We start from the raw sequence: 25,669 nt of genomic DNA, 5'->3' as shown, positions 1-25,669 counted from the left end.
TTTCTAGCTTGCAAATCCCAACAGGACTTAGAAGTGAGTTATCAACTGGGGATGCATATTACTTCTTTTGAAACAGAATTCCTGGAACCTGGAGATCTTCTTATCACAAATTTGACTTGCTCTGCTTCCAAAGATCAACAAAAGTGACAGGTGACAGTAAATGAGAAGGATGAACAATCCCCTCCCTCAATTTGCTGGCCACTCCTCTGTTAATGCAGCCCAGGATGCAGTTGGCCTTCTGGGCTGCAAGCACACACTGCTGGCTTATGTTGAGCTTTTCATCCACCAGAACCCCAAAGTCCTTTTCTGCAGGGTTGTTCTCAATATATTCTTCACTCAGTCTGTACTTATGTCTGGGGTTGCTCTAATACAGGTGCACCATCTTGTACTTGGATAACCTAACATTTATCTACAGTTGCAAATGATTTAAATGTTTCTTAATTTACAAATCTGCCCTCTGGATTTTCAGAAGTCTGTATCACACCTGGAACAATGTGTATAGATAAATAAGAGATAAAGGTACAATCTAAAGCATCTGTAAACTGCTGTCCAGGAACTATGATTCTTTAATGCACAACTACTTTTGCTATTACCATATGTCAAACCTTACATCAAGACCACAGATAATTCACCTACAACACAGTGTAAAAATATGTAAAAGCTAATCTGTTGTGTTTTGATCCAAGAATGATTTACATTTCTCTTGGTGTGACTGATTCTTTCTTATTCTGTTCTCTGATGGCTTCTTCTTTCACCAAGCTCTCCATGATCTTCAATCCTCACTCTTGATAGATATGTTTTCAACTCACATCTTTTTTGTCTATATCTTTAGTTTTCCACTTTCTACAGAATTCCTTTTTTTGTTTGTTTGTTTGTTTATTTGTTTGTTTTCAGTCCCCTTGAGTTTCTAAGTGAACATTCACTGTATTTAACACTTTGAGTTAGAAGAAAAAAAAAAAAAAAAGTACAGACTTGAACTGCTTTTGTGCTTAAAACAAAACCGAACTATGAAAAATACTAAGTTAAATGTTTCAAGAGAAGTAGGGTTAGCACATTTAGAATAGTGATGATATCTTCTGAAAATGGAAGAAAAAAAAAAAAAAAAAAAAAGTTGTGAAAAATTATTTTAGGAGTTTTCTACAAAGAATAATCTGGTAGTGGCTATGTTTGCACAATGTTGTGAGATTCCTCAGTTCTGTATAACATCTGGACATTGCAAGCACTGCAGTGGGATTTTGGACACTCCAATTCCACCCCCAGCAGATCCTCCATGCTGTGTAATCATAGCAAGATGCATTGCCTCTCAGTGGTTTTGCTTCCCTTCTCTGTGTCTTCCTACATATCTGAATGTGATAAAAATTTCAAAACAAATTAAGAGGAAACCATCTGCCCTAATCTTAGATCACTAACAATGCCCTCTGTCTTTTGTCCTATGATCCACGTCTTTTGCTGCTGCATACTTTTGCATATCTTACTCATGGATATCTTGGATAACCCTGAACATCTAGGTTTAGGTGATTAATTATAACCCCGTCTGTCTTTTTCTGAACAGTTTCTTTGCATATTACCACTGAGTAGCAGCAGCTCCCAAACACACGTTCAGGCAAAGAATTCAGCTCTCAGACATATTAGCAAGTGATAGATGTATTTCTCTATCACCTCACTGAGGCATGAGTGCAGGTAGTGGTATGGTTATCCCAGAAATATCCCTGACTTAGTAAAAAGAAGGAGTACAGCATGAATTGAGCTTCCACAGTGCCATTATAATTTCATTTATAATAGCACAGCCTTCTCTTTCCCCATAGTTAATGCTAGCTATATTCTGACCTAGTTGGCTCTGTCTCTTCTACTTTGCTGTTCAGCTCAGTGATCAAGGGAATGTTAATCTGTATTCAACCTGGCTTTTGCTAGTAGAGTCACAATGAAAAGTCTTCCTCTGTTCCCTTTAGAATATCCTTGATGGATTTATTGCAATACAAGACTCAAAGGAGACTATGGAGAAAGGAACATTTAAATGATTCAGTCACTTGTAGGAGTGAAAAAGCAGATGTTGTTTTGTCACGAAAATGGTATAAATTCTGTGGGCATCAAAACACCTGTTTTCTGATCTTTATATTTTAAATAAAATGGCACATTTAGCTTTGTCTCTGGCTTCACTGAAGACTGCACACCGTTTACGGCAGAGAGGAACAGAGTGCCTGAAGCAGAGTTTGGAACACTATGTCACATGTAGCTTCCACCCCCAAATTTATCTAAAATGTGATAATATATTTGAGATCTATTTCATAAACCTTGAAAACAGCACAGTTTATATGACAACTCAAATAGCTGCAACAATCAATAATAATAATAGTAGCAATATTAATAATAATAACTCATAATGTGTGATTCTGTAGTCCCTTTTACCTGAGACCTCAAATAATTTTACAAGTAACTCTAAGTAAATGTCACCAGCTCCCTGTACAGTAGACTACATTTTATTAATCCCATACATTCTTATTTAAAAAGGTGAGCATCACTTTTGGAATTTTAAAGCATTTTGATACCTCAAGAAAAACATAAATAGACTATTTGGTTATAAAGAATAAAGAATCATTATTTTAAAATTGCAGAGAATGGATATTTATTGCTCATCACAATTTAAGACTAGATTACTAATGTTTTCAAAAGGGTCTCATTGATAAAGAATTATAGGTATTATATGAAAGTAAAATCCAATTCTTTGGCATTACAGTGGATTCCTAGTCTCTTATACCTCTTATTCTTTTAGAATTCTCACTAATCAATCAGCTGTAATTTGAGATATTTGAATAGCTTCAAAAATGTCCCTTTGGAACCTAAGCATAATTACAATTTAGTTCAATGTGGACCTCTAATTGGTTAAATTACTTTTGAAAATTAGATGTCTAAGTCATTAACGTCCAGATGCTTACAATTATATAAACCTTTAACTCCCTCTGAAGTGACAGTGAAGAGACCAGACACCTTTCAGGCTGTGATGTTATGTATATTTGGCCAATGTTACCTTGGACATACTACTATGTAAGTTGTAACTGGGTAGTTTTACAATACATGGTTCAGAAATAATTTGATTCTTTATTTCTGTATTTTGTGAATATTTAGTCTACATCAAAATGTATCCATGAGCAATTTTCAAGCAAAAAAGTGAAAGATTCTACACCATCCATTTTGTCCTATTTTTAAAAATATCTAGGCCTGCTTTGAGCCTACAAGTTGCATGGGAGACTGTATTATGTCTTTCAGATTTAGAAAAAAGTTTGATGAGGAACACTTCTGTATTTAACCATACATGCAAAGAGTTAACTGGGGCCATCTATTTCTTCAGGACAAAATTCAGTCTTGTGAATCAGCTAGTAGGAGTCTCTCTTTCCCTGTCTGCTTTCCTGAAGTAACTTTTAATATAATATCAGAAACAGGAAAAGAGTTCTATTTTATATTTGATTCAAATGTTTTGAAACATTCAGAAGCTAATACAGTTGCATTCATGTTCGGAAGAGGAAAACATGGCAAGGAAAGGAACAGAACATATGGGATTTGTTTTAGAAGTTGTTTAGAAAAGATTGTTAATTCTGCATGACTTTCAGCATCATTGTTTTATGAAAAGATGGTTAATTCTTCATGACTTTCAACATCATTCTTCTATGCACCTATGCAAAGAAGGAAATTTTTTCTTTGTTTCTGAGTAAGAAGATATATCACTGTTCTATTTAAATATCTTCATATGGCAAATAGCACAGTAGTAAAAGACTTAAGGAAACATACCTGCATTTCACAAATGCACACTCACATATAGAGACCTAGCTTTGATATATTATTTGACTGTTGACAGAATAAAAAAACATTTCCTCTAATCAGTGAACTGACTGAAACAATATCAGAAGATATTTTCATTATCTTCTGTAGGGAATTCTGAGCCCATCACTTTTTCAGTAGTGGAATGTCTGATAAAGATTATTTGTAAGCATACACAAATATATAAAATCATAGTATGGCTTGGGTTGGAAGGGACCATAAATATCATCTAATTTCAACATACTTGCCATGGGTAAGGATGCCACCCACTAGATCAGGTTGCTATAAGCCCCATCCCACCTGGCCTTGAACACCTCCAGGAATGGGGAATCCACAACTTCTCTGTGCAACTTCCACAACTTCCACTGCTTCACCACCCTCTGAGTGAAGAATTTCCTCTTAAACTCTAATCTAAATCTCCCCTCTTTTAGTTTATAACCATTTTCCCTTGGCCTATCATTATCTGCCTGAGCAAAGTTTCTCTCCATTTTTTCTGGAAGCCCCCTTTAAGTATTGAAAACTGCAATGAAGTTTCCTTGGAGCCTTCTCTTATTTAGACTGCACATCCACAGCTCTCTCAGCCTTTCTTCACAGGAGAGGTGCTCCAGCCCTCTGATCATCTTCATGACCCTCCTCAGGACCAATTCTAAAAGATCAACTTCTTTCTTTTTCAGAAGGACTCAGAGCTGAATGCAGTACTCCAAGTGGGGCCTCATAAGGGCAGAGAAGAGGGGGACAATCTCCTCCCTCAACCTGCTGGCCACTCTTCTGTTAATGCAGCCCAGGATGCAGTTTGCCTTCTGGGCTGCAAGTGTGCACTGCTGGCTCATGTTGAGCTTTTCATCTACCAGAACCCCCAAGTCCTTCTGCACAGGGCAGCTCTCAATGAGTTCTTCTCCCTGACTGTTCTCATGTCTGGGATTGCCCTGACCCAACTGCAGCACCTTGCACTTGGCCTTGTTGAACCTTGTTAGGTTCATATGGGCCCACCTATGTATCTTGTCCAGATTCCTTTGGATAGCATCCCTTCCTTCTCTTGTAACAACCGGACCACTCAGTTTGGTGTCATCTGCAAACTTGCTGAGAGTGAACTCAATCCCATTGTCTATTACAATAAAGATATTAAACAATGCTCGTCCCAAGACATACATGTATATATTTATATTTGTATAATCAGGATTGTGATGACTATCTAGTCATATATGGTGTTTCTCTCTACTAATAATAGGGGTTTAATATTAAAATATTTGATGTAGATTGGGAAATTATTATGATTCTATGTTTCCGAAAACAAATAGACGTTTCCTCTCAAGTGAAAGCACTCAGGTTGTCATATTCTATGAAGAAACAGAATTTTACTTTTTTCTTTTTAATATATATATATATGTATATATATAAATATATAAATATATAAATAAAACGTGTTCTGCGGCAGAGCGGGTAATCGAGGCGGGCAGAGCTTTTTTTCTGGTATCGAGGCCACTTGAGGCATCCAAGGGAGCTGCCAGGGCCCGGCAGCCCTCACAAGGGAGGCTGACGAGGCACCAGCAGCGCCCCCTGGATGGCAGACTTTGAGCTGTTCAGGACACTGGTTGGCAGAGTACCTTGGGAGGTAGTTCTGAAGGGCAGAGGAGTCCAAGAAGGCTGGGCACTCCTCAAGAAGGAAATCTTAATGGCTCAGGACCAGTCTGTCCCCACGTGCCCAAAGACAAGCCAGTGCGGAAGAAGGCCAGAATGGCTGAACAGAGAGTTGTGGCTAGAGCTTAGGAAAAGAAAGAGGGTTTATGATCTTTGGAAATGAGGGAGGGCCACTCAGGCAAACGAAGCTGGTGAGGGGTCTGGAGAACAAGTCTTACGAGGAATGGCTGAGGGATTGTTCAGTCTGGAAAAGAGGACACTCAGGGGTGATCTTATCACACTCTACAGGTACCTCAAAGGAGGCTGTAGCAAGGTGGGGGTTGGTCTATTCTCCCACATGCCTGGTGACAGGACGAGGGGGAAAGGGCTAAAATTGCATCAGGGGAGGTTTAGGTAGAAATTCTTTACTGAACGGGTTGTTAGGCGTTGGAATGGAATGCCCAGGGAAGTGGTTGAGTCACCATCCCTGGATGTCTTTAAAAGATATAGAGCTTAGTGATATGGTTTAGTGGAGGACTTGTTAGTGTTAGGTCAGAGGTTGTACTTGGTGATCTTGGAGGTCCCTTCCAACCTAGATGATTCTGTGATTCTATACATACAGCAGGCCACATCTCTCAGTATCTGAGAAACATAATTACTAAATTGAGTATTCTAAAGTAAGCGGTATGCATTAATGTTAAATGAAGGTTTTGTGTGAAGACGAGGACTGCAGATGTCTTCAAAGTTTGTACTGCTCATGGGGGCTTTAATCCAAAGCATTAACCTATTGCATATGATGGAACTGAAATGATTCACAGCAATAGCAGAAGGTGTTAATGGCAACTTCTATATATGACATCTCAAAATATTTCAGGAGACAGAAGATAATTGAAGCATCTGGATCTCATGTATCTGTGACAAAACTGAGCTAATTAGTCTTTATAACTTGAGATCTCATTTTTCCAGGCAGGAGAATTCACTCATAATGACTTTTAAAAAAATGCAAATTTGTTTTTCATCCAATTAAAGACAAGACCTATTTTTAAAAAATATTTGTTAAATATAAATAAGAAAGGTATGTAAGTTTAGCAGCTGAAACCCGGAGAGTACAGAATGAATAACTAATGAATGAGTTTATAAGATACTCAAAAAGAAATGTTTACAGTGGCTTCATAGATATGATGAAGGCAATCCTGAAAAAGTTACCAAACTCTCTGATCTTACTTACACAGGGCAAAATAAAAGTCAGAGGTGGAGACATTTTTTCCTTGTGAGAGTAAACATCCCATCTGTTTTTCACTCATCCAGCAAATTAAATTTTGAGTTTATTTGTGAGGAAAAAATATTTGTTTCTGAATTAATTTCACATTAAAGAAGTTCCCCTACAAACATAACATTGATTAGATTAGTTCCATTTTTTCCCTTAAGAAGACAGATTATACATCATAATGTTATCTGAGCATGCCATTGTTTATAGGGATGCTCCTGGGATTTTCTCATCTTTGAACCATTTCCACAGGTTCAAAGAACAAGCAGGAGAAAAGATATTTGTTAAAAACACATGTAATATAAAATTCTGCTCTGAATAGCGGGCATGACTGTGGCTCACCCCCACCTCCTCTCTCTCTCTCTTTTTTTTTTTTTTTTTTTTTTTTTTTTTTCCTATAGAGTGGTGAAAAAAACAAATATGACTAGGGAAACTTGGGTATGGCCAGGTAATGGGAGTATTCTGGGACATATTTAGGTCTGGGACCTTGTGTTCTAGCAAAGATATTCCCAGGTACATGGGACTTCAACAGACCTGAGGGACAGTTGATTCCAATCTCCAGTTACCTCAGGTATATACCTGGTATATTATGTCTTATAATACTCATCATAAACAGCTAGATCCCTCATATTAATTCCCTCTCCTCCCACCCCTCCCCATTTTTTTTCATTTTCATGATCAAAAATCATTCAATTTTTAGTTTACAGGTATAACTGACCAGTAGAAAAGCATTTAGTCTTACAACATTATTGCCTATAACTTCATTACCTACTTTGTTGTTTCTCTCAAGAGATATTTGAATTAGGAACAAGAGATGGAATTAGGAATTAAGAGATGTTTGATTAGGAATTTCTTCTCAACATTTGGTTTTGCTAGGTTAAATACACGTTCCATTATTTGTTTCTAAATGAATACATGGTGGTATGCAAGACATTTCACTGAAGGCTAGAAATATTTTCTATTATAAAATTCACTTAAATGGATGATATTGGGCTGATAATGTTGTCTTTCTCCATTGTGACATGTTAGTTTTTTTTTTTTAAAAAAAACTCTAATCACTAGTTTGTTTACTGACAAGAAGAAGGCTAAATACATGTCTGGCAATGTTCTAAAGCAACTCTGGAGTTGGCAAAAGATGGTTAGAATAATCATTTTACCTAAAAGATCAGCCCCTTCTGTAAGTGCCTGCAGATGATCTTCAAACCTGGAGCCCTCTTTCCTAAGTTAGTTACCCAAGGTACATTTACATAGTTCTTAAAAAGAACTGCCTGCTGCTTAGCAACAGCTCACTTCCCAAAGGCCAAACAGAAAACAATTCTTTACACTTGAAGGACCACATTTGGATGAGTTGTGATCTGCCTGAATGTTGCCTTTTAACTTGACTAGTCTGACAAAATGTTATCATGTCATTCATGCTGTAGACTCCTGTTCTTTTTGTCTTTATCTTTTCTGTTCTAAATGTTCTGTTTACTCCTGTCTCTACTTAGAATCATAGAATCATAGATTGGCCTGGGCTGGAAGGGACTTCTGAGATGATCTAGTTCCAGATCCCCCTGCTATAGGCAGGGACCTGTAAGATTTAATTAATTTATTTAGAAGTTATTTACTTATCTGACTTAGTGTGTTTTTCTTTACTCTGCTTTAGTCAGAAAATTCTTTGAAAGTGCTTTTCTATTTTATCTCTTCCTCACTGCTATAATATCTTTTGTGACTATAGAAAATCAAATTGAACAAACACAATCTAAAGACATTAAGGAGGATTATTCAAGTGGAAATAACCATATAAATGATATGGTCTAAGTTCACTGTGCTTTCTTAGATGATGATACTGAAGCTTTGAATTTGACTTGGGGTTCTGTGAGAATGCAGAGAACCAGACAGAAGACTCACAGATTTTTGGTATAGGTAGCACTTACATTGAACAAAGACATTTCACTCTATTTAGATGGGAATGCTTGTTCCGAGGTAACAGTGAATCCCATTCATCTAGCCTGGAGGTCATTTAAATATGAATCATTAACTTTTTTTTTTTTTTTTTTTTTTTCCACTGTCTTTTCTTTTTACTGAAAGTCACAAAAATGTTGTATGTAAAGAACATAGACGATTGAAATATTATTAAAGTTCTTTTAAGACTGTTTCTGCATTACATATATGTCAAATAAAAAAAAGATAATCAACTTTTCCACCGCTGTTAGGAGTGATATATTGAAAACAGACATTTGATTAATGACAGCTATATTGGAGACAATATTTTGGAGACCTTATTGGAGACAATATTTTCACAGATGTTTTGAAATTATACTAGGTTACACAAAGATAAGAAGAAAAACTGTTGATGTTTAACATACCAGGTAAAAGAACACTTGGACTGATTATCATGTATAGAATGATATGCACTTCACTTGTAAGAGAGAAGAAGCAGTTTATTTTATTGATGTAGTGATCTAACAAAGCTTATTCATAAATATGACAGTTACTTAATAAGATTCAAGACAGCAAGGCACACTTGGATATCAACTGCATAGATGACAGGGTTGGGCAAACTGTCAGGAGACCCTCCAGTTGAGTCACAAGGTTCATAATGGACCCCCTTGTGTTCCAAAATCCTTCTCAGACAGGACCCCAGGAGTGGCTAGATCCAAACTTAGTCCCAAATGTGGTCAATGGTTTATGTCTAAAAGTTGAGGAGACTCTCCCATTGAGTCATGAGGTTCTGAATGGACCCCTTTGCTTTCCAAACTCCTTGAACTGAAGAGATAAGGGGCCTAGGTGCAGCTGGACCTAAACTTAGTTACAGACTTGGTGAATGGTTTATGTCTAAAGATTGAAGAGACCCTCCCATTGAGTCATGAGGTTCAAAGGTCCCTGGTCAATGGGAGATCCTGTCGTACAGCCTGCTGCTGCTGCACAAGAGAGCTCAAAATGCTCTTGGGCTGCTCACTATTTATGGGGTAAGATGGTTGACTCGTAATCATATTTGCATACCAACTGCAGATTTTAGTTATTTTCAAATTTGGTTGGAGTTGGATATTGACCAGCACTGTGATTAGGTGAATGCATTGCTAAACTAACTCCTTGGCTAATGTGTGTTCTCTGCCTAATCCACATTGGATACAGCTATCACAGACACATTTAACATGACACCTATTTGTGGTTATCAACTGAGCAGTGTTTTGTGTGAAACGCCAGGCTGGTGGGTAGGAAGAGGCACACTGTCACAATGATGAAACTGGATAACTACCAGTTGCCACTTATTCTTAAATAGTGGTTGAAATTTAGGAAAGACATGAGGATAAGAGTTTATGAACACTTAATTTCACAGGTACTCTGCAGGGTCTTACTAAATACTTTTAGCTATTAATTTATTTTCCTTTGGAAAATAAGCAAAGGTTCATCACACAAACATATTGCAAATACAAAGGAGATTCTGATTTTGTTAAAGAATATGCCTTTCAGTACTGCCACAGCAAGATATTATTAAGATATTGGAACTTCAGAGTCAATCGGGTATTTACTTAACAAATTGTTATAGTTTACAGAGGATTGTTTCCTACAAGTATCCATGTTTTCTTTTTTATTTTTTTCTTTCCTTTTTTTTTTTTTTTTAAAAAAAAAAAAGGATAGTAAAAATCATTAATTGATGACTTCCTTCTGCTGTTCTGGCTATAAAAATGTATATAAAAACCCACATTTTCAAAATAATGGGCTTCTTATTTTAAATGATACATACTAGTTTCAACATAAGAATTATTAATGAAAAAAAGCAATTGGTTATACATGTACATTGCCATACTTGACTGATTTTGCATTGGACTAAACACAGGCTTGGGTGCGATACTAATTGTATGGACACTGCAAATTACTTTGTCGGTATAATATAACTATATGCAATCTCCTCCAATGATCAGAATTATATATATAATAATATTTTTTCATCCATTTTAATGCCTTTGTGAAACACTAGGAAAGAAGGGAAATTGTTGACTTCAAATGCAATGAAGCAGATTGTAATCTTTGAATAATTAACTGATTACTTGAAGTAACTGACAGACAACCTTGAAATTTAAAATATTTCAGCAGAGATATCTCACAGTCAGGTTCACATAAAGCAAAAAAAGAAAAAGGAATATAATAGAGCTTGTGTTATTGTTGAGCATTTCAGAAACTTTCTGACATCATGCACTGGCAGTGAAGAAAATAAACTGCTTAAACTTTAGTGTTATAAAAGAACAACAGAAATATAAGAAGGAAAATAAATGTAAACATAAACAAATATACATAAATGCAAAATACAATGCAAATATATAATAAATAGAAAATACAAATAGAATATTAGCAAATTTTTAAATGTCTATAAAGAAAATAGAATCAAATATACAAACTTCCCCATCCAAAAATATTATAAAAGTTGATATTTTAAAAATCCAAAAGGTATGTTTAATATTTCTTTAAAACTTAATGATCTCTTTAAAGAAAATATAGAAATTAATTAATTAAAGCATTTTTTTTACTCTCAAAACTTAATATCATTTATAAAATGAATAAGCACTTCTGTTTTAAAAGCTATAAAGTTTAACATCACCATCACTGACTACTCAAGATACAGATTAGTTAAAAGATACTAGACTTGTAAATTAACAGAACTGCATTGAAGTGCTATGACAGGATGGAAACTACTTTAAAATGTATGACCAATATAGATCACTTACAACTGCAATAGGATAATTGTCAATATCCTTAATAGTAATATTTTGTCATCACAGTAACTGTGATTCAATTGGTTTACATTTATTCTTTGAAACTGAAGACAAAACTAGTGTTGAATTAGCTGTCACAATCAAATATTTGTGAAATGATAAAAGCACGTTTTTAATTGCAAATAATAATTGCCAATTATCATAGATCAAAAAGCTTCACTGTGAAGCATTATAGACTCACTGAATAGTCACAGTGAAGTCATCACAGGCTCAATAGAGTGGTCATCTTGTGGCAAGACTGAAAAATAAACTTGATTATTCTTTGAGACATTTTTTATTTGAGATGGTTTAGTTACAGCCTTCACTGATATCAAGAGAACAAGTCAAACCCAAATATTTCTTGGAGTATGTCGTAATGTTAGAAAATAGAAACTTGGTGGGGGACAAATTTGAAATGGGCAATTTTTCAGAACTACTTTGCAGTGTGAATATTTAACATTATTGCAATTACTTTTTCTATAAAAGGCACACTGGAACATTTTAAATTATAATATTTAATGTTTTCTGTCTTCCCCATCTGGTTATCAATGAATTAACTAAGCCTTTCCATTACTGAGGCACTTATATTTGGTTTCCTCTCATATAAATTATTTGATGTACTAAACATAGTATGAACAAATGCATCATTTGCCACAGAAAGGAAAAAAAATCACACAGACAAAACATCATCTGTATCTATAGCATCTGTCCAAGCTGCTTATAGCAAAATTTTATATTTTTAAGCATAGAGACAAAATCAAATATGAATCAACGCCTCTCTCTCTTCTTTCTGAACTCTGATTATTTTGATTTTATATTTGCATGGCCTTTTTTTTTTTTTTTTTTTTTTTAGTTACCTTTACTGACTGTTTTTGTTTGTTTGTTTGTTACCTTTACTGAAATCAATGAGAGTTAAGAATATATATATTTTTATTTTTATAATATAAAATAATCTTACAAGGCTTGGCTGCAGTTCCTGCTCTGAAGAGTGGATGGAAAAAGTAAGAGTGACTATGACCAAAAATAAAATAAATACATAAATAAATTAAGGGAAAGAAAGAAGAAGTTAGTGTCAATTAGATCATACATTTAGCTGGCATTTTAACTGCACGGCACATTGATTCCATGGACTGTCCCCTAAGATAAAGAGCGATTAAACAAATTGCAGGGAAGTGAAATCCTTTCCAGCTGAATGATAAAATCAACACAAATTTATAGTAAAAGTTGTTTTATATGTACAAGTTTTTTGTTTGCTTGTTTGTTTATTTTTTTAGCCCCATCTTTTAGTGGAGAACTGTTACTGACTTTTACAAGATCAATATAAAACAAATAAACCTAGCACTCTTTTACAGATACAAGAAACAGAAATGAAATTAGAGTGTAAAACTATAAGAAGAAAAACTTTTTTTTCTCTCACAAGATTTTTGTGAGATAAACTTTTTCTGGTCTCACATACACAAGGTTTCAGGAAAACCATTAAGATTTGCTCAAATTTATTTGTTGTTCACAGTTAATATGAGTAACAGCTAACCTGGTTCTTGTTCATAAGCAACCATTTGTAGCTGTAATGTAGATAAATGTTTCTACTTTTATGTAGTCTTTTGGTATATTTATTTTACCTTAGCAGCTCCGCATAATTCAGGAAAGGCATTTCCAGACTGATCATAAGATTCACAGCCATGTGGGCATCTAGAAGAATCATTCCTGGTTGGCACTTTTGGGAATAATTTCTTTTTTAAAAGTAATAGTTTACTACTCTAAGTAGCCGAAGCCAAATAGAAATAACAGTAAACAAAAAAAAAGAAACAAATAAATGTTTAAGACAAATATGTGTAAAATGATTTCTCCTGTCCCAAACTTATATTACCCACAGTTAGGACCATAATCTACAGTACAGAAAAGAACTGCTTATTTTACTGTTATTTTTTCTTGACTTAGACTTAAAATTCATCAGGCTAAGGAAATTACAAGATTAATATTCATACTTATCTTCCTAGTGAGTGCTGTCTACAGTACACTTGAAAACTTGTCATAATGAGTTTCTGAAGGCACAGTAATTTGAAAGATACATGGAGGTAGTATCTAATGGGATTTTCAAATAAATTTTCCAGTCTTTGTTTAACAGCAACGAAACAGAAATATCAATAGTAAAGACCACCAATCTACAAACCATGAGGGAGAAAGAGATGATGTTTTAGGAGTGGAAGATCTTTTCCAATGTTTATATTCTATTGCTATAGAATTTTCTCTTCTATTTATTGACCCTGTTATTGACATATATAGGTCTTTTTCATACTGCCTCTTATTTTCAGAATCACAAAACATTTTATTTGTGAAAATGTTATTTATAAACCTCTAAAAATTTGCTGTGTGCATAGAATATTCATAATGTGTCTGCACATAACTTTTAAATTATCTGTGAAGAAAAAAGTGTTTTGCTGTCATGTATAGTAAATGTACTATTCTTTTTTTTTTTTTTTTTTTTTTTTCTTGATGACCATGAGTACAATTCATTTTTCCTAACTTTCCAAACAATAACCTATTTTTTTTCCAGTTTAATAAAGGAGGAAATAACTATATATGTGCATGTAAATAAGATATATCATATATATATATGTGCAGGGATATGGAGAAGGTTAATTTTGAAGAAATACAAAGGAAAAATGTTCAGAGAAGTTACAGTTAATAGAAAAATTGATTGTAAACTCCAACATGGTAATAAATATTACTCCTTCATTAATGGAAAATTTATAATGGAAAATTTACTTAATTATTTACATTTTTACAACAATTCTTAAACTCTGCAAAAAGTCTTATAACTATTGTTTATATAGATGAAGAACTTTTTCTAAATGGCCAACATTTTCTAATATACATTTCCAAATCTTTAGGAAGGTACCTGCTCTTTTACTCTTTTAAATGCTGTAACTCATACCATGGAGTCGTTTAACAACAGCTTTGAGATGATGCAACTCCTGAAAGAGTCAAAAAGCCCCTCTGAGAGTTTCTATCAATCTACTTTTATATTCAGCTAGAGAATATGAAGTCCTCTTTAAGTTCATAGACTTGTATGCTATTTGGATTTCCAAGACCAAGTTGATTGAAGCCACTTTTGATGTGTACAGTATAAATATATATTTAAGCTATTTTTCTGTACTCTTTGTACAGTCAATAGAGAGAAACGAGGATTTCCATGACAGAAATTTTCTAAAGTAGAAGTCTGCATTAGGTCAGGTAAATCCCATTCCAGATTTCTGGACAACCTTTTTCCCCATTATTTCCTGCTCAGATTTGCAGTAGATGCTATCAATTCTCTTGGTCTAAGCAGAGGATTAAGGGCTTCATATTCAAGTAAACCATCTGAATTTAATATCTTCTCTGTCCATCACTGACTGATCTTTGCCTTCACAGGTATTTCTATGGAGAATTATATCAATGGATATTTCTTCAGGAGTTATTCTGCCCATCACTGGCCTGATTGCACAATTTGTTGCTTATAAAAACTGGATGGGAAAATGGATTTGAAGGTGTCTTTTCGGCTTTATTGTACTACTAATGTGAGGCTGTACAGTTAATACATGCAGTAATAGGTCAAAACTACTAGGAACTGCTAACCAAATACAATTTATTCTGCACATCATTATGTTTTGATGTATAAATGACAAATTAAACAATCAAACAAACAACACAATTCCAAAAATCAAGGAAAAGCAATCAAATAGGAAGAAAGAAATTACTCTGTCTCATATTGCTATTCAAGTGGGGAAAATGAACTGTTGAGCTGTTTCTGACTTTATTCTTTGTAATGCAAACACATTCTCAGCAGACATGAATATTCAAGAAATAAAGAAGTGAAATTCAGTTAAAGGGGCTTATAAAAAAAAAAAAAGGAAGGCAAATTTTACATGGACAAATGGTGATAGGAAAAGGGGGGGGGTAGGGGAGGAGCAGTACAATCTTCCCTCTTTTAGTGTTAAAAACACTAACATCTAATCTACATCTTTCCTCTTTTAGTATTTAACTAAAAGAGGGAAAATGTAGATTAGATGTTAGGAGGAAATTCTTCACCAAGAGTGAAGGCACTGGAACAGGTTGTCCAGAGAAGCTATGGACCTATTCAAGACAAGGTTAGGGCCTGGGCAATCTAGTGGGTGGCACCCTTGCCCATTGCAGGGACAGGGTGACAGAACTAGATGATCTTTAAGGTCCCTTCCAACCTAAATCATTCTATGATTCTGAGTCATTTTATAATTGCTGTAACAATGACAAATGTGAAATAGGGATAGTATTTGACCTGAAAAGTTTTGAATGTTTTTCAATAACTAATAAGATGAAAAATATTTTCCCTACTTAAAAATATTTTCCCCTTTTGAGGGAAAAAAAGAATAATAAGGTTCACCTTTATTTTTCAGCTGCAAGGAGAGACAGCAAACTATAATGTGATGTGTGAGTTATGTGCAAGGTTATGCTTTATTACTATAATTTATTACTATCTCTGTTCAGAAGTTACAGAGTATGGGGTTCTGTCAACAATGGCTATGGTTTATTCATCATAATCTGACTTGACATGATCAGCACAAGAAACATTTATAACTGCATAGAAGCCTAACCTTCACATCATATGACATGGCCAAAATATAAACCTCAGAAATAAAGGCAGATTTTTTTCCCCCAGTTTGTAATCCATTTAAAAACAGTTGTTGAATTGAAACAAATGTCTGGAGGAAATTAGTGGAATGCCATAGATGTACCCACAGAATAAATTCCAAGCATTTTAGAAAGATGTCATGAAACAGGAGGAGTAGGTCTCTGAGAAGTGCCTAAGTTTTTACTCCTTTTACTATGGAGACAGCATACAGTCATTATTAGAATAGGCAAATAATGTCCAGATATGTATATTTAGGCAAGACAAATGTTATTCTATGTGACTACATATAGATTTAAGTTTTTGTTATCTATATTTTTTTTCCTCAAACATTCAATTTTAATCTAGTCATTTTAGTTCTTGATGTCTTAAGCAAATCACTTCCATTTTCTCACTAGAGTTTTATGCATCTGTCTTCACCTAAGTATATTGATTTTTTTTTGACCCAGCCATTTATTTGTTTCAATTTCTTTTTTATTTCAGAAAATATATTAACTTACCTGAAACTGAAGATTTCATTATAGTGTTGGATAAATGCATTGAGCATGGATAAATATCATTCATTACTATTTATTAAACTATATGAAGATTTAAAGTATGTTAGATGTTTTCCAGTTATGAAAGTAAAATTAAGCCTAAGTTCTGAGCTTCATAGTAGGCTAAACAAGGGGAGAATGCATGATCAGAAAGAATTACATGATTTTTCTTTTTCTTTTTTTTTTTTTTTTACACGTGGAAAAGTACTGATGGCTTATTTGATACAACTTCATGGATGGCTTTATGGTATGCATTTTAAAAGAAGGTCTTATAGAAGAATTTGAATTAGACGTGGAGATATTATATATATGGCCAGAGGAGCCATTTATATAGTAACTTCTGGAAGAATCACAGTAGTAGTGACAGGAATAGATAAATAAACCAAGCTCTCAGGCTGGCACAAACAGCAGCTTCATGGTGCAGGCACACACACAGCCCCTCCATGCTCACCAACACATGCACACTCATGGGGGCCCGAAGCACCAGCACAGCCCTTCTTCCCACCCAGCACCCCTGTTCACATCCCAGCCCCTCTCACGGGTTCCCTACTCAACGGCTGCTCCAGTGTGGGATTTGATAGCAAATGCGCACACACATCCCACATACACCTGGTTTGGGACAGACTGGTTTGCTGCCCCCCAGCAGCTGGCGCCAGGCACATGGGCTGTGACCCACAGTCCTGCTCCAGCCACCAGCCACCAGCACAGAGCCCCTCACTCACCTCACTCATCCCTGTCCCCCACCAGCAGGTCTGGGGACACACACTGCTCCTGCCCCAGGGGCTGGAGGCTGAAGACCCCCACCCACTTCAGGAGCTGATACTGAGACCTCACTGCTCCCAGCAGCTGGCACCCCATCCTCTCACACTGGTCCCCCCAGTGTTGCGAGCACAAAGCTCCTGTACAGGGTACAGAGTGAGATTACATAGAGTTAAGAAAGGATGTAAGAAAACTGATTATGATAGCTGGGCACAAGGCTCAGCCAGAGAAACGTACAGACCAGCCCCCATTTACACACAACCAGCTCTTTCACACCCCTCTTCTGTCTCATCCTCTTCTTTGTTCCTTTTTGATCCCTTTCTGTTAAACATTACTTAATAAGTTTTGCAGTCTCAAAAGCCTTCCTTGAATAACCCAAATCCTTATTATTTATTTATTTATTTTTTTCTCCCTTCTTACAAATCTAGTTTGTTCTTATGCAAAACAGTGCCTGGAGTTTCTTAATGGCCCATCAATTAGTGACTGGAGACTTTTGGTCTTCATCAGTTTCTCTGTTATCTGATAGCCACCGGGTTTGTGTTTCTTTGTGTTCTTATGTATTGCTTTCCCCTTTACTTATTTTCCCACTTGCACTGGAAAGGCACAGATAAAGGTCCAATCAGATAACATGAATGATACAGGTGGTCTCACACTCAACACACCCTTACATAAAGGAGGTTATCTCACATAGAGACATATATCTATTTTAGTCATATGGGTTAGAGTGGGTGAATGACAATTGTTGAGCACAATTATAAGTGTTCCAAGTCCACTTAAAAAATAAATGTCAGGCATGTGGTGCTCCTGTTCCAGAACTCAGGACTGGCATCTTGGTATTGTATGCCATGTAAAATGTAGATGTAAAATGCAGATAGATCTGAAGTCCTGCATGTAAGTAGTTTTCAGTCACTTCATGTTGACATGAAAGTGAGCCGCACAGACACAGAAACAAAGTATTTTGCCACACTAATCCTCACTTTCATTGCTCATGGTAATATCCCTGTTTTCCAAGTTCATTTTTAGAGATTTTCAAGTTTTGTTGGTTTTAACTTAGTATTTTTAGCTTTTCATGCTTTGGTGACTTTTTTTTTTTTTTTTTTTTTTTTTTTCTGTTGAGAATGTCTATAATTCAACCTCTCTCTCTTCATAAAACAAACAAAACAAAACAAAAACCACCATAGCATATTGTATTTAATTAATATTAATAAAAAATAATAGTATGTTGATCCAGGAAATATAAAACTGAATTTTGGTCAGAATTACTTCAGTTGCTTCCAAAACTACTTTTTTTCATTTTCATGTAGTGTTGGAAAAAGTATAAAAACAATTGGAGCAGAATCCAGTGAGCTACTGAATGGCATAACTATTATTCTTCACTTCTCCCTATGCAGGCTTTCAGGGAGCTGCAGAAATGGGGCTGTGTCTGAAGGGGGGATGAGCTGGGACACTGTCCTGAGGGCCTGAACATGGAAGACACAGCTGTGGGCTGGTGACAGGGTCCATAGACAACTCCCAACATGGCAGGTGATGAACTAGGTCCAGAGTCCATCCACAGGATCCAGTCAAAAGCAGAAGGGGATTGGGGCCACAGACAGGCCTGAAGACAGGCACTCCTACAGCATAGCACAGGACAAGTCTAGGTGCCCATGTCTGGGCTTGTGCATCACCTCTGGACCCATGGGCAGAAGTGGAGAGAGGTTTCAGGGTAGACTGGGCATGGCCAGTAAGGACTGGTAATGCCCTGGCTAAATCTGTGATGACTTTCTGCAGAATTGCTCAGTTTCAATGGTGTGAAATATTTTTGGTGGATTAGCCTGTATTTTTTTTTTTTTTTTTTTTTTGGCCATCTTTCCGGGAGAGTTAGAGAAGCTTTCTCTTTTTGTACCCTGGTGGCTTTTCAGTCCAGTGACAAAGAATTTCTTGAAGTGTCTAGGCTCCCAGTACAGTGGACTGTAAGAGGTAGGTACTTTCAAAGAGGATTCAGAATGAGAGAGTTAAGCATGAATCTTTCTTTGTTCTTTGTCAAGACATTTTAGGAGATTTTCTTTACCGTGGCTAGCCACTAACCAGTCATGCTTTGTGATATCTGTGTTGAATGGTAAGAATCTGTCCTAAATTTTTAACTTCCTTCATTTCTTAGAATAAATAATTAATAAAGACTATTTGGAAAGTCTGATGCCTTGTATGCATGTACACAGTTGTTGTTTGTTTGTTTGCTTGCTTTTCCTTTTTAGTAAAAATATCTTTTGTTTCTAATAGCCTACCTCTTTTTCTCTCTAATTTTTAGTCTTTCCAAACCAGTCATATTATTTTTCTATTATATTGCTCCACTCTATGAAAGAACATGCTGTTCTCTCTCTGCTTTCTCTTCTCTTCATAAAAATGAATTGCTAAGACAAGATATTTGTTCACAGCTGTTACAAAACTGTCTTCATTGAAATCAATGGTAAAACTCCTGTGTAAGTTCAGTGGAGCCAGGGTGTCATCAATCATTTTGTATGTCGCTTAGGTTGACAAATTACACCATTTTATTTCCTGAACTGTTTCTTTTCTGTTCAAAAGGATTTAAGAACTTCTTTAAACATTTTGAATAAATGAAAGTCCTGGAATACTGTTTTGTCAATCTTTAGGAGGAAAACTGAGAGAATATTAAAACTCACAATGGGCTGAACATAAAGGCATTTTAGCCTGGCAATGGCAGCAAAATTTAGTGCAAAGTGTACATTTTAATACTGTTTCTGAAACAGGAGAAGCAGCCAAAATGCCAGATCCTCTACTGAGCTTACATTACCACTTACCCCGTGTATTCATCACACATAACACAAAGGAAACAAATTTGTCAGATTTTCAGCAGGCTTTTTGCCCTGCTGAAGGTGCATATAAGGTGAACCCACACAGCCATTTGCTCCCACACCAGAGGAATGGGGGAGAGAACTGAAAAAGTTAAAAGTGAAAGAACTTGTGGGTTGAGATAAAGACAGTTTAATAAGAAAAAAAAAAAAAAAAAAAGGAATAAAAAGTTAGTGATGTACAATGCAATTGCTCACCACCAGCCAAGCGATGCCCAACCAGCCCTGAGCACTGGCAGCCCTGGTCAAATCCCCTCAGTTTTACTGTTGAGCATGATGCCACGTGGTACGGAATATCCCTTTGTCCAGTTTGGATCAGCTGTCCTGGTTCTGTTGCTTCTCAGCTTCTTGTGCAGCCCCAGTACTCCTCACTATTAGGGCAGCAAGAAAAGCAAAAAAGTCCTTGGCTCTGTGTAATCATTGCTTTGCAACAACTGAAATATCAGTGTGCTATCAGCAATACCAGGGCAGTAGCCAGCTCTATGATTTAAGTCATACTGAAGCAAACAAATGCTAGACAAGAAAGCTGAATTTTACTATACCAATCCAGTGTTGATATAGAGTTCATTAAAAATCCTGTTAGTGATGCAGTCAAGAACTATCTGATAGAAACCAGTTAGATAATTTTTACAGCTGACCAATGCCCAGTTCCTGTGATCTGTGGTATTCTTATATGGGAGATAATATTGCCAGCATAAATTCCTGAGCAAATACATTGGCAGCTAAACAGCATTTACAGTTTCACTGAATTTCTAGCTTTTATTTCTTAAATAGTAAAAGAAGAAACATACAAAGATTTTTATTTTATTTTATTTTTAGTGCAACTGTGTTAAACTACTGTTTTTAACATGGTGCTTTGTGATATTTTTAAGATTTGGCACTCTACAGAACAAACCAATACAGTATTAAATGAATGCGTAAAGAAAGATTAATACATTATAAAATATTTATATATTCCCAACCTCTTAAATGTACTAGCAGAACACTTTTTTTTTATTATTTTTTTTTTTTTCTTTCATCTTTTCTAAAAGCCCTCAGACAATTTCTGCTCATTTGTAAAGACATACTCACTTAGTCAACTGTTGTGACTACTTTTGAAGTAATGGTAGTGTTTCATTAGCAGCTAATTTCTTTAGACCTAGAAATACTCACAGATGATTATATAAAAGTCAGCCTCCCTCAAGGAGTTGCTGAAAGACAGTGGGTTGCCAATTAGCCCTCTTCCCTCAGGCCTCTTTTTTTATCTTGAAATAAAAACAGTAAACTATCTGCTGCTTGATTAAATACTGCACTCAGTGTACAGATACTCCAGGTATCTCCATGAGCCAATATCACAAGTGGCATCTGTGTAAATCAGAAATTAATCTCACCTTCCTCTAAATGTATGTGATGGAAATCCCTGTTTCTGAAAATTTTTATGGTATGCTCCATTTATGGTCAATGGAGAGAAACAGCCACCTACAGAGCATTTTTGTACAGATCAGTTATGGAAGTTCAAGGAGGAAGACTGAATACTAAACAGTGCTAACATTTTAACTCATTATCTGCCTTTGCTTTGAACCTTTCCAGCTAACTTTCTCCTGTACAGCTCTGCTGAGAAAGAAGTGAACTCTATGAAGTGTTGATATGAATTGCTTGATGTAGTGTCAGTGGATGAGTACCTAGCATTTATTTAACATTACAAACATTGGCATAAACTGTAATTAATCTCATCATACACTAAATACTTAAATATTAGGTAAGAGAGTTCAGTGTAAACATGTCTCTTTCTTCCCCTTTTAACTCTTGTATGGTCATACAAGAACATAAGCTGACAAGACACAATCCCAGATGTGGAAAAATCTCATAAGGATTTATAAGCATGGACTTATGAACAGTTGCTTTTTTTCTAGGATTCTTCTGGTATATCTTTTTTTCTTTAGTGTCAAACTTCATTTTCAAAGTAGATTAATATTAGCGTACTCCTTATTTAGTTCTTTGTATTCAAATATATTTATTTTGGAGAGGTGAAATCTGGAGTAAAAAAATAATTATTTTTTTATTTTATTTCTTTCTTTATTTTTTTTGATTGAAGTTTTCTGTCAGGCTGGCAAGTTTTTTGTGACCAGTGTCTGACACACATTAGTATTGTAATAATATTCATGTTATTTACAAAATGTTAAGTATAATTTACAAAATCTTGTGATTTGTGTGAGCAGAAGTGTAAGGAGGTAAATTAACTAACACAATTCTGGAAATCTAAGGACCATTTTTAAATTCATATGGTGTATTCTGCTTAGACTAAAGAAGGCGGTGACCTGCAAAACTTCAGGGATACTACATAAATATTTCCTGAGAATTCTGACAAGTATCCTTAATGTCTCTTACAACATAGAAGTTGAATGTTAGCTGAAATAAATCCCATCCACTCTATTCAGCTCAAAAGGAAACAGTTTTAAATTAGCACTTATTTAATACCAGTCTTTCTTTAATTCATTGTGAAGTATGAAGCTTAGCTTGTGTAGTCCTGTCTGCAAAAGATAAATATAAGGATGTGAATCACTATGTTTTCAGCTGAGTTAACCACCCAGACTAATAAACATTTTAAGATGGTCTCATGAGCAGGTTTTTAATATCTGAAAACAAAGAATGGAAATATAGCATTTGAGCCAGATGACCAAAACTGTAACAGATTTGCATAGTGTTTGTTTTGTGTTCCCTTCCCCCCAAATATTAAGAAGGCATTCTGTATCATCTGTTTGAGCTATGATGAATCTATTATAAGACCAGAAAGACAGTATGGCCTAATGAGACTTTGACATCCTTTCATGCTTTACTGAACTTGCAAATACCCCAGTCAGTCCACTTATCATTAATTAAATTTATCCCAGGTTTATTAGGTAAATACTGTCCAGTTCATTTGTCCCTGTAATGGCACTGTATGCTAGATACTGCTAACATAGGGTCTGTGATCAGAGAGAAATTTTCTGTAATGTTGAAGTGTTTTGAGTTAATGTGGTACTAAGAACCAGAACTCCAGATGAGACCTATTAGTGTCTTGCATTACAGCTGTTCATATCAGATAATCTGCTCAAGCGAAAACTAAAAATGTTGTTGTTGTTAGTAATATTGTAAACAGATTTCAGGAAATTAGCTTCTTTCTATACTCTGAAAAAGTGGTTCCCTTACTTGAGCAACAATGATTTAGACATGTACTGTTTATGATATACTTGTTTTGTGAATTCATGAAGGATTTCAGGGCTATTAATTAGTTTGTATTCATGGACAGTAAGTTCACAATAAGTTCACTATACAAACAAAACAAAAGCAACTTGTCAAGTTATACTCCTAATATAAGATGCACATCTGCGGGAACACCCTCACTACTAAAATTAGTGAAAACATACTTTAATTTGTCTATGTAGTTTGCATGTTAAGAGATGAACAGGAATCAACAATGGATGGAGCACCACTGGACCTTTAGGTCGTAAATATAGAAGAACTTGTGGGCAATATGAAGTGTGGAGGTCATCTTGGGCACAACGATCACAAATTAATAGTTTTTGATTATTGGAAAAGTAAGGAGAGGGGTTAGAAGAACTGCCACCCTGGACATCCAGAGAGCAGACTTTGGCCTGTTAAGGAGTCTGGTTGGCAGAGTCCCTTGGGAAGCAGTCTTGAAGGGCAGAGGAGTCCAGGAAGGCTGGACACTATTCAAGAAGGAAATCTTAAAGGCACAGAAGCATGCCATCCCCACGTGCTGAAAGATGAACCGGCACTAAAGAAGACTGGTCTGGCTGAACAGAGACTTGTAGCTAGAGCTCAGGAAGAAAAAGAAGGTTTATGACCTTTGAAAGAAGGGGCGGGCCTCTCAGGAGGACTACAAAGATGTTGTGAGGCTGTGCAGAGACAAAATTAAATGTCCCAAAGCCCAACTTGAGCACAATCTGGCTATTGCTGTTAAAGACAATTACAAATATTTTTATAAATACATAAAGAAAGAAAGGAGGGCTAAGGAGAATCTCCATCCTTTATTGGATGTGGGGGGAAACATAGTGACAAGAGATGAGGAAAAGGCTGAGGTACTTAATGCCTTCTTCGCCTCAGTCTTTAGCAGAAAAAAACAGTTGTTCTCCAGATACTCAGCCCCCTAATCTGGTAGATAGGGACAGGGAGCAGAACGGAAGCCCTTATCATCTGTGATAAAATGGTTAGTGACCTGCTACTCCACTTAGAGGTACGCAAGCCTATTGGAACAGATAGGATCCACCCAAGGGTACTGAGGGAGCTGGCGGAAGTGCTCACCAAGCCACTTTTCATCATTTATCAGCTGTTCTGGCTACCAGGGGAGGTCCCAGTCTACTGTAGACTGGCAAAAGTGATGTCCATCTACAAGAAGGGCTAAAAGGGGGATCTGGGAATCCACAGACCTGTCAGTCTGACCTTGGTGCAGGATAGCTCATAGAGCAGATTGTCTTGATTGCCATCATGCAACACTTACAGGACAACCAGGTGATCCAGCCCAGTCAACATGGGTTTATCAAAAGCAGGTCCTGCTTGATGAACCTGATCTCTTTCTATGACATGGTGATGCATTCAGTGGACGAGGGAAAGGCTGTGGATGTGGTCTACCTAGACTTCAGTAAAGGTTTTGACACTGTTTCCCACAGTATTCTTCTGAAGAACCTGGCTGTTCAAGGTTTGGGCAGATGTATGCTTCAATGGATTAAAAAGTGACTGGGTGGACAGGCCCAAAGAATTGTGGTGAATGGAATTGAATCCAGCTGGAGTCCAGTCACTATTGGTGCCAGTTCTCTTCATTATCTTTTTTAGTGATCTGGATGACAGTATTGAATGCACCTTCATTAAGTTTGCAGACGACAGCAAGTTAGGAGCAAGTGTTGATCTGCTCTAAGGTAGGTGGGCTCTGCAGAGGGATCTGGATAGGCTAGACTGATGGGTTGAGGCCAAATGTATGAAGTTCAACAAGGCTAAGTGCCGGGTCCTCCAGCTCGGGCACAACAACTCCATGCAACACTACACGTTGGGGGAATAGTGGATGGAAAACTTCCCATCAGAAAGATTCCTGGGGCTATTGGTTCACGGCCAACTTAATATGAGCTAGCAGTTTGTTCAGGTGGTCGTGAAGGCCAACAGCGTCCTGGCTTGTATCACGAATAGTGTGTCCAGCAGGACTACTCCCTCTGTACCTCTGGTGAGGCCACACCTTGAGTATGGTGTTCAGTTTGGGGCCCATCACTACAAGAAGGGAGGAAGGGAGAGAGGGAGGGAGGGAAGAAGGAAGGAAGGAAGGAAGGAAGGAAGGAAGGAAGGAAGGAAGGAAGGAAGGAAGGAAGGAAGGAAGGAAGGAAGGAAGGAAGGAAGGACGGAAGGAAGGAAGGAAGGAAGGAAGGAAGGAAGGAAGGAAGGAAGGAAGGAAGGAAGGAAGGAAGGAAGGAAGGAAGGAA

General features: G+C 36.3%; 1 long non-coding RNA gene across 1 annotated transcript in view; it reads left to right on the top strand.

Annotated features, from left to right (window-relative positions):
- Positions 1 to 16,627, top strand: part of LOC118156702 — a 30,727-nt gene extending 14,100 nt beyond the window's left edge. Inside the window, exon 4 of the long non-coding RNA XR_004746393.1 lies at positions 16,562 to 16,627. This is a non-coding gene — a long non-coding RNA (uncharacterized LOC118156702). The remainder of the gene's footprint in view (positions 1 to 16,561) is intronic.
- The last annotated feature ends 9,042 nt before the right edge of the window (positions 16,628 to 25,669 follow it).

Source organism: Oxyura jamaicensis, chromosome 1 (assembly GCF_011077185.1).
Source record: "Oxyura jamaicensis isolate SHBP4307 breed ruddy duck chromosome 1, BPBGC_Ojam_1.0, whole genome shotgun sequence".
Taxonomy (NCBI): Eukaryota; Metazoa; Chordata; class Aves; order Anseriformes; family Anatidae; genus Oxyura; species Oxyura jamaicensis.
Note: the sequence above shows the minus strand (reverse complement) of the source record. Positions and strands in the feature narration are given on the sequence as shown.